Source organism: Mustela nigripes, chromosome 6 (genome assembly GCF_022355385.1).
Source record: "Mustela nigripes isolate SB6536 chromosome 6, MUSNIG.SB6536, whole genome shotgun sequence".
Classification (NCBI taxonomy): domain Eukaryota; kingdom Metazoa; phylum Chordata; class Mammalia; order Carnivora; family Mustelidae; genus Mustela; species Mustela nigripes.
The window spans coordinates 88363516-88369788 of record NC_081562.1 but is presented as its reverse complement, the minus strand read 5'-3'; positions in this window follow the sequence as shown (position 1 = coordinate 88369788).

Below are 6273 nucleotides of genomic sequence, written 5' to 3'. Positions count from 1 at the left end.
AATGAGTTGCTTTATGACCATAATATACCCAGCCTCTCCCCCTTCCCAAGGCTCCTGACTACAGGGTGGGGCACAGTGAAGGTGAATGAGAGAATGTCTGAGTATAAGCTTGCATGTGTCACTAAGTGTGTCTCTGACTACATTCCATAAAACAAATAGAAATTGTTTTTTCATTATTCATTATTTGGAATTATCCACTGTCTTTCAGTTACTTCTATGCCATCAAGTTTCAGTGGTCATCTATCCCTTACTAAGCCATTATTCCTTGCAAACTGTAGCTCAGGGTTGAGCAGCATGAGTTTTGCTCAAATTTGGTGCAAATCCTAGCTTCACTACTCACTTTGCACAGATCACTTCACCTCTCTGAGCCTTAGATTTGACTTTTGTAAAATGAGGATAACAATACTCACCTCGGGGCGCCTGGGTGGCTCAGTGGGTTAAGCCGCTGCCTTCGGCTCAGGTCATGATCTCAGGGTCCTGGGATCGAGTCCCGCATCGGGCTCTCTGCTCAGCAGGGAGCCTGCTTCCTCCTCTCTCTCTCTCTGCCTGCCTCTCTGCCTACTTGTGATCTCTCTATGTCAAATAAATAAATAAAATCTTAAAAAAAAAAAAAAACAATACTCACCTCATAGAACTTCTGTATTAAATAGGTGATGGGGGCACCTGGGTGGCTCAGTAGGTTAAAGCCTCTGCCTTCGGCTCAGGTCATGATCTCAGAGTCCTGGAATCGAGACCTAAATTGGGCTCTCTGCTCAGAGGGGAGCCTGCTTCCCCCTCTCTCTCTGCCTGCCTCTCTGCCTATTTGTGATCTCTGTCAAATAAATAAATAAAATCCTTTTTTAAAATAAACTAAAAAATAAATAGGTGATGATGGAAAGTGCTTAAAACACAGTATAGGGGATAGGTGAAGGAACTATTGTTATCATGATCATTTGAGGGGCACTGGAGATATAGAGAAGTAATTCATAAAAGAAATGTTATTTTCTCTTAGGAGTTTTTACAATCTCATCAATAAGGCAAGAGAAATACTGGAGTGGAAGGACAAGGCAACCTAAAACTCTTCTTTGAACCTGAAAATGCAACATATTCTCCTAAACCCAAACCTTGTTTTAAAATTTTTAACAAATTTTATTGCTTTAATAAGATTGTTTCTTCTTTCTCACCACCTGACTCTCATTCTTTCTCACTCCAGGCTCTCATTTAAGGAGTTGACTGGAGAATTCTTGGGAGAAAAAAGAATTTGAGTGTTCATTTTGTGCATTTCCCTGATTCTGGGCAGGAGCCCATCTGAGGCATTCCAAACCCAAGTGAGACAGCCATGTGAATGACCAGAGAGACTGCACCTTCCCAACTCCTCCAGTCACCCTCTAATCTCAGAAAATTCTCTCCAATGTTCAATCTCAAGATGTTTTCCCTCAATATTGGCCTCTTCTTATCACTCATTATAATTGTGGGTGAGGTATACAAACCCTCAAAAGCTGAAGAAAAGGGGTGCCTGGGTGGCTCAGTGGGTTAAAGCCTCTGCCTTCGGCTCAGGTCATGATCCCCGGGTCCTGAGATGGAGCCCTGCATCAAGCTCTCTGCTCAGCAGAGAGCCTACTTCCTCCTCTCTCTCTGCCTGCTTCTCGGCCTACTTGTGATCTCCATCTGCCAAATAAATAAATAAAATCTCTGGAAAAAAAAAAAAAGTTGAAGAAAATTCTCAATGCCCACCTGGTAAAATTGTTGCATTGCCTATTACCCCAAGTCTCCAGAATTATAGGTCTCATGTATTTTGTTATTAACCCATTAGAAATCATCAAAAGATCCCTTACAAAGCATTGATTTGGTCGCTACTGGGGTATAACCCCTTACCCAGTCATCTGGTCTCTCCTTAAAGCTTTTGAAAGATGAAAATATCTTTGAAAGTAAAAATATCATGAAAATATCCTAATTCCCATGACAATTAAGAACTCCTATTTCAATCCCTCCAACCCCCATAGGCTCCTCAATTAGCATCACCAAATTATCACTCATTTGATTAAGGGACAGTACAACCCTGAGGCGGGGCATGACTAACATGACCTCCCCAGTCCCTTTCAGTCCATCACATGAAGTAGGGGAAATAAAATTGGCAGCACTCCCAACCCACGCAGAGCTCGCCCCAGGGGAGCCCCTGAGGACCAGGCAGACTCCAGCGTGGGCACGGCAGGCATTTTCCCAAAGTGGGCAGAGCGCCAAACCCTGGCATAGTGACTGGTGTGGGAGGCCTAGAGACAGGAGGGGAGCCAGGGCCCACATTTCTCCCTCTTCCCCAAATTAAATTTCCCCAGTGTAGATCCCTCCTTGAAAGAGCATACAAATCACTTGGGAGCTTATTAAAAATGCAGATTCTGATTCAGTACGTCTGGATTGGGGCCTACGATTCTGCATTTTTAACAAACTCTCAATAATACTCATACTGGTGGTCCACAGACCATACTGTGAAAAGCAAAGCTCTAGATGACTGTAGTAGTTTCTACAACTGTCTCCCAAGAAGTCTGTCTATCCATATCCTTCTCTCTGTCTATCCACCAGATGGCAAAGAGAATCGTATCTCATTCCTTCCTAATTCAGAAATCTCCCTCCATGGCACAATATACAATACAAACTTGGCTCATAAATTCCCTTCAAATGTGAAAAAACACATCCCTCACAACAGTCTCATCCTTTCATGACTCTTTAACGTCCATGCAGCCTAGAATTACTGTCCCATTTCTTTTGTAACTCACCTATCCCTCTCTTATTTCCCAAATTGCTCCATAGGCATCTTCCTCCAGGAAGTGTCTCTTGACCAATACTTCTCTCTCAGTTTTTTTTTTTTAAGATTTTATTTATTTATTTGACAGAGAGAAAGATCACAAGTAGGCAGAGAGGCATGCAGAGAGAGTGGGAAGCAGGCTCCCTGCTGAGCAGAGAGCCTGATGCGGGGCTCGATCCCAGGACCCTGAGAGATCATGACCTGAGCCGAAGGCAGAGGCTTGACCCACTGAGCCACCCAGGCACCCCTCTCTCTCAGTTTCTACTCAGACCTTCCCTTCCAAAGGAATGAGGCCTCCATCCCTATCCAGTTCCTAATCCTTCTTATTTCAGTCCATTTTTTCCCCCATTTGGAGTGTAAAATCTCTCTCTCCAAAGAATCTTAGATACTCTCACAAGGTTTTTGCACTGGTCTCTCAAAACAGCATCTAAAGGAATTGGTAAATATACAGGCAATCCTAGCAGGCTCCCCTGGAGTCACCTGCTCCCTATTGGGAATATGAGAAATTCTGCAAATAAGAAGTAGCTTCCTATCTCTCCCTCCCAGGGCAGGCCCCATACATAAATACAATAGAAAAACACTGGCCTGTCTATGCCACAGCACATAACTCTGCTTCAAGAAAGATGCCTGTTGTGCCCACGCTGGAGCCAGTCTAGACTTCAAGGATTCAGTGGAGTCAGGTAGAATGGGTTGGGCCTTCTATCAATTTTGCTACTTCCTCCCCCTCCCCCAAATCCCATGGGAATTGTTGGAAAGGGACCAGAGGAGGTCCTTTCAGGCATTCTCCTGCCCCAGGGCTGTATTTTCCCTGCTTCTCTTTGAATGAACAGCACTGTTCTTACTGCTGGGTCTAGAAGAAGGAGAGTTCCTCCCCCTTGCCCTGAGCAAGATTCCACTGTGATGGAACAGACAGGACAGGACAATCACCAGAACTCAGGCATAGCCAAACAAGGGCAAAATTAGAAGTGCCTGGTACAGTTCTAGATGCTGGGCATAGATCTAGATACAGTTCTTGGTATAGTTCTGGTTGGACAGAAATGTCATTTGGCAAGGAGACTTTCCTAGAAGATAGTTTGAAAGGAATAGCACAGTACTAGCCTGAAAGGAAGGAGAATTTTCTGTACCAAAGGCATGTGTAAGGTTCAATTCAATTTAATATGAATTTATTGAATGCTCTTTTTGTGCCTGGCACCGCAGGTATATGTTCTGGAGGCGTGAACAAGATACACTCCTTAACCTATGATCTACAATCTAGGGAACAAAATAAATAAAGATAACTGTAGTGTTTTATTTTTTTCATTTTGGCTTTAGTGAGGGAGCATAATTGACATATAAAATTATAAGATATTTAGAATTATAAGATATTTAAAATCATAAGATATTATAAGATATTTAAAATTATAAGATGTTAAAATAGACATATAAAATTATAAAATAAAGGTACGTTGTGGTGATTTCATATATACACACACTGTGAAATGATTCACTATGATTTCCCCACTGTGAAAGGATTAACAATGGTATTTTAACCTGATTGTTCCATTAAATGAGGGTGAGTGTCAAAGGGTTATCTTTACATGGGGACAGGCTTTCAGATGGAGCTTCAGTTTTCAAAGTGTGGTCCCTGGACCAGCAGCATCAGCATCAGCTGGGAACTTGTTAGAAGTTCCTGGACCCCACCTAGACCAACTGAATTCCAAACGCTGAAGCGGGGACCAGCAAGCTGTTTTCACAAGCCCTCCAGGTGAGGTGACACCCCATGAAGTTTGAGCACCAGTGAGCAGTACTATTCCTGGCTGCTCTCAAGCCCCACTCTCCCACTGTGACTTTGATCAGTGAACTGGAGAGACAGCTCTGAGCATGCCCAGTTCAGCCTCTTCCAGTTTTTTGTTGGTTTCTGTTTTTTATCCAAAACCAACCTGCCCACAGGACACATGCATTCAACCTGCTCACACATGAAAAAATCTAATAAAAGCAGGCTCTCTCCTGTGGTAAGAGGAAGGGGCTGCTCTCCTTGTGATGAGGAGTATGTCTTTCTAATTTAGTGACACAGTATTCGCCAGCCAACTGGGCTGCAGCTCTAAAGCGGATGGTTTAACCATATGTCTGTATGTCTTGATTATCAGTTGGTTCCAAACATAGGAGGGAAATGCGATGTCATTTATTGTATCGCTACAGCTCCAACAATGGGTTACAGAGAAAAGTGGGCAGAATACAGATTCAGATTTCATGCAGTAGGGAGACCCAGTTAAGAGAATAACAGGACAGGGCGCCTGGGTGGCTCAGTGGGTTAAGCCGCTGCCTTCGGCTTAGGTCATGATCTCAGGGTCCTGGGATCGAGTCCCACATCGGGCTCTCTGCTCGGCAGGGAGCCTGTTTCCTCCTCCTCTCTCTCTCTGCCTGCCTTTCTACCTACTTGTGATCTCTCTCTGTCAAATAAATAAATAAAATCTTTAAAAAAAAAATAAAAAAATAAAAAAATAAAAAAAAGAGAGAATAACAGGACAAAAAAAAAATAAATAAATTCTTTTTTTTTTTTAACTAAACAACTTGAGAAATAATCTGTTCTGACCGCTCGTGTTACAGATAAATAAGCAGAGCGCTAAAGGAACTGAGTGGCTTGCTCAAAGTCACATTACTAGTTAGTGGTAGAAACAAGACTTACACCCGGGACACCTGGCTCTCAGCTCTGCACTTTCTAAGCAGCTGGACTAAAGCAGACAGTGGTAGAGAAAGTTTCCAAGTCCAGGAATACAGATATCACCAAGTAGGAGAACCAACCCCAGGGATTTTCAGCATGGGTGGTGGGTTGGAAACTCTGGCTCCAATCCAACTATGCATGTTCTGTTGCCCCCTCACACTGCTGAGCCTCAGTGAGCTCTGAACCCTGCCTAGTTTTCCTATCCTTTTCCTAGTGTTGCTCTCTCTGCCTACAATCTCTCTTTGCCACTCAAATATCATTCCTCTACAAAGTTTTTTCTGGTTTCACCACCCAACCCTCACCACTGTGCCAGCCACAAATGATCATCCTCCGATCTGAATTTCCTAGACACTTTCTTTGGATATTTCTTATGACACTTTCGACCTTGCGTGGCAGCTATGCTTTACCCACTGTAGTGGAATATAAGCTCCTAGGGCTGCCTGACTGGCTATGTTGGTAGAGCATGTGACTTTTGATCTTGTGAGTTCAAGCCCCACATTGGGTATAAAGATTACTTAAAAATAAAACTTCTATTAAAAAAAAAAATAGGGGGTGCCTGGGTGGCTCAGTGGGTTAAGGCCTCTGCCTTTGGCTCAGGTCATGATCTCAGGGTCCTGGGATGAGCCCCACGTCCGGCTTTCTGCTCAGTGGGAAGCCTGCTTCCCCCTCTCTCTCTGCCTACGTCTCTGCCTACTTGTGATCTCTGTCTGTCAAATAAATAAATAAAAATTTTTTAAAAACTAATATAAACTCCTTTAAAAAATAAATAAAAACAAACTATAAGTTCCTTAAG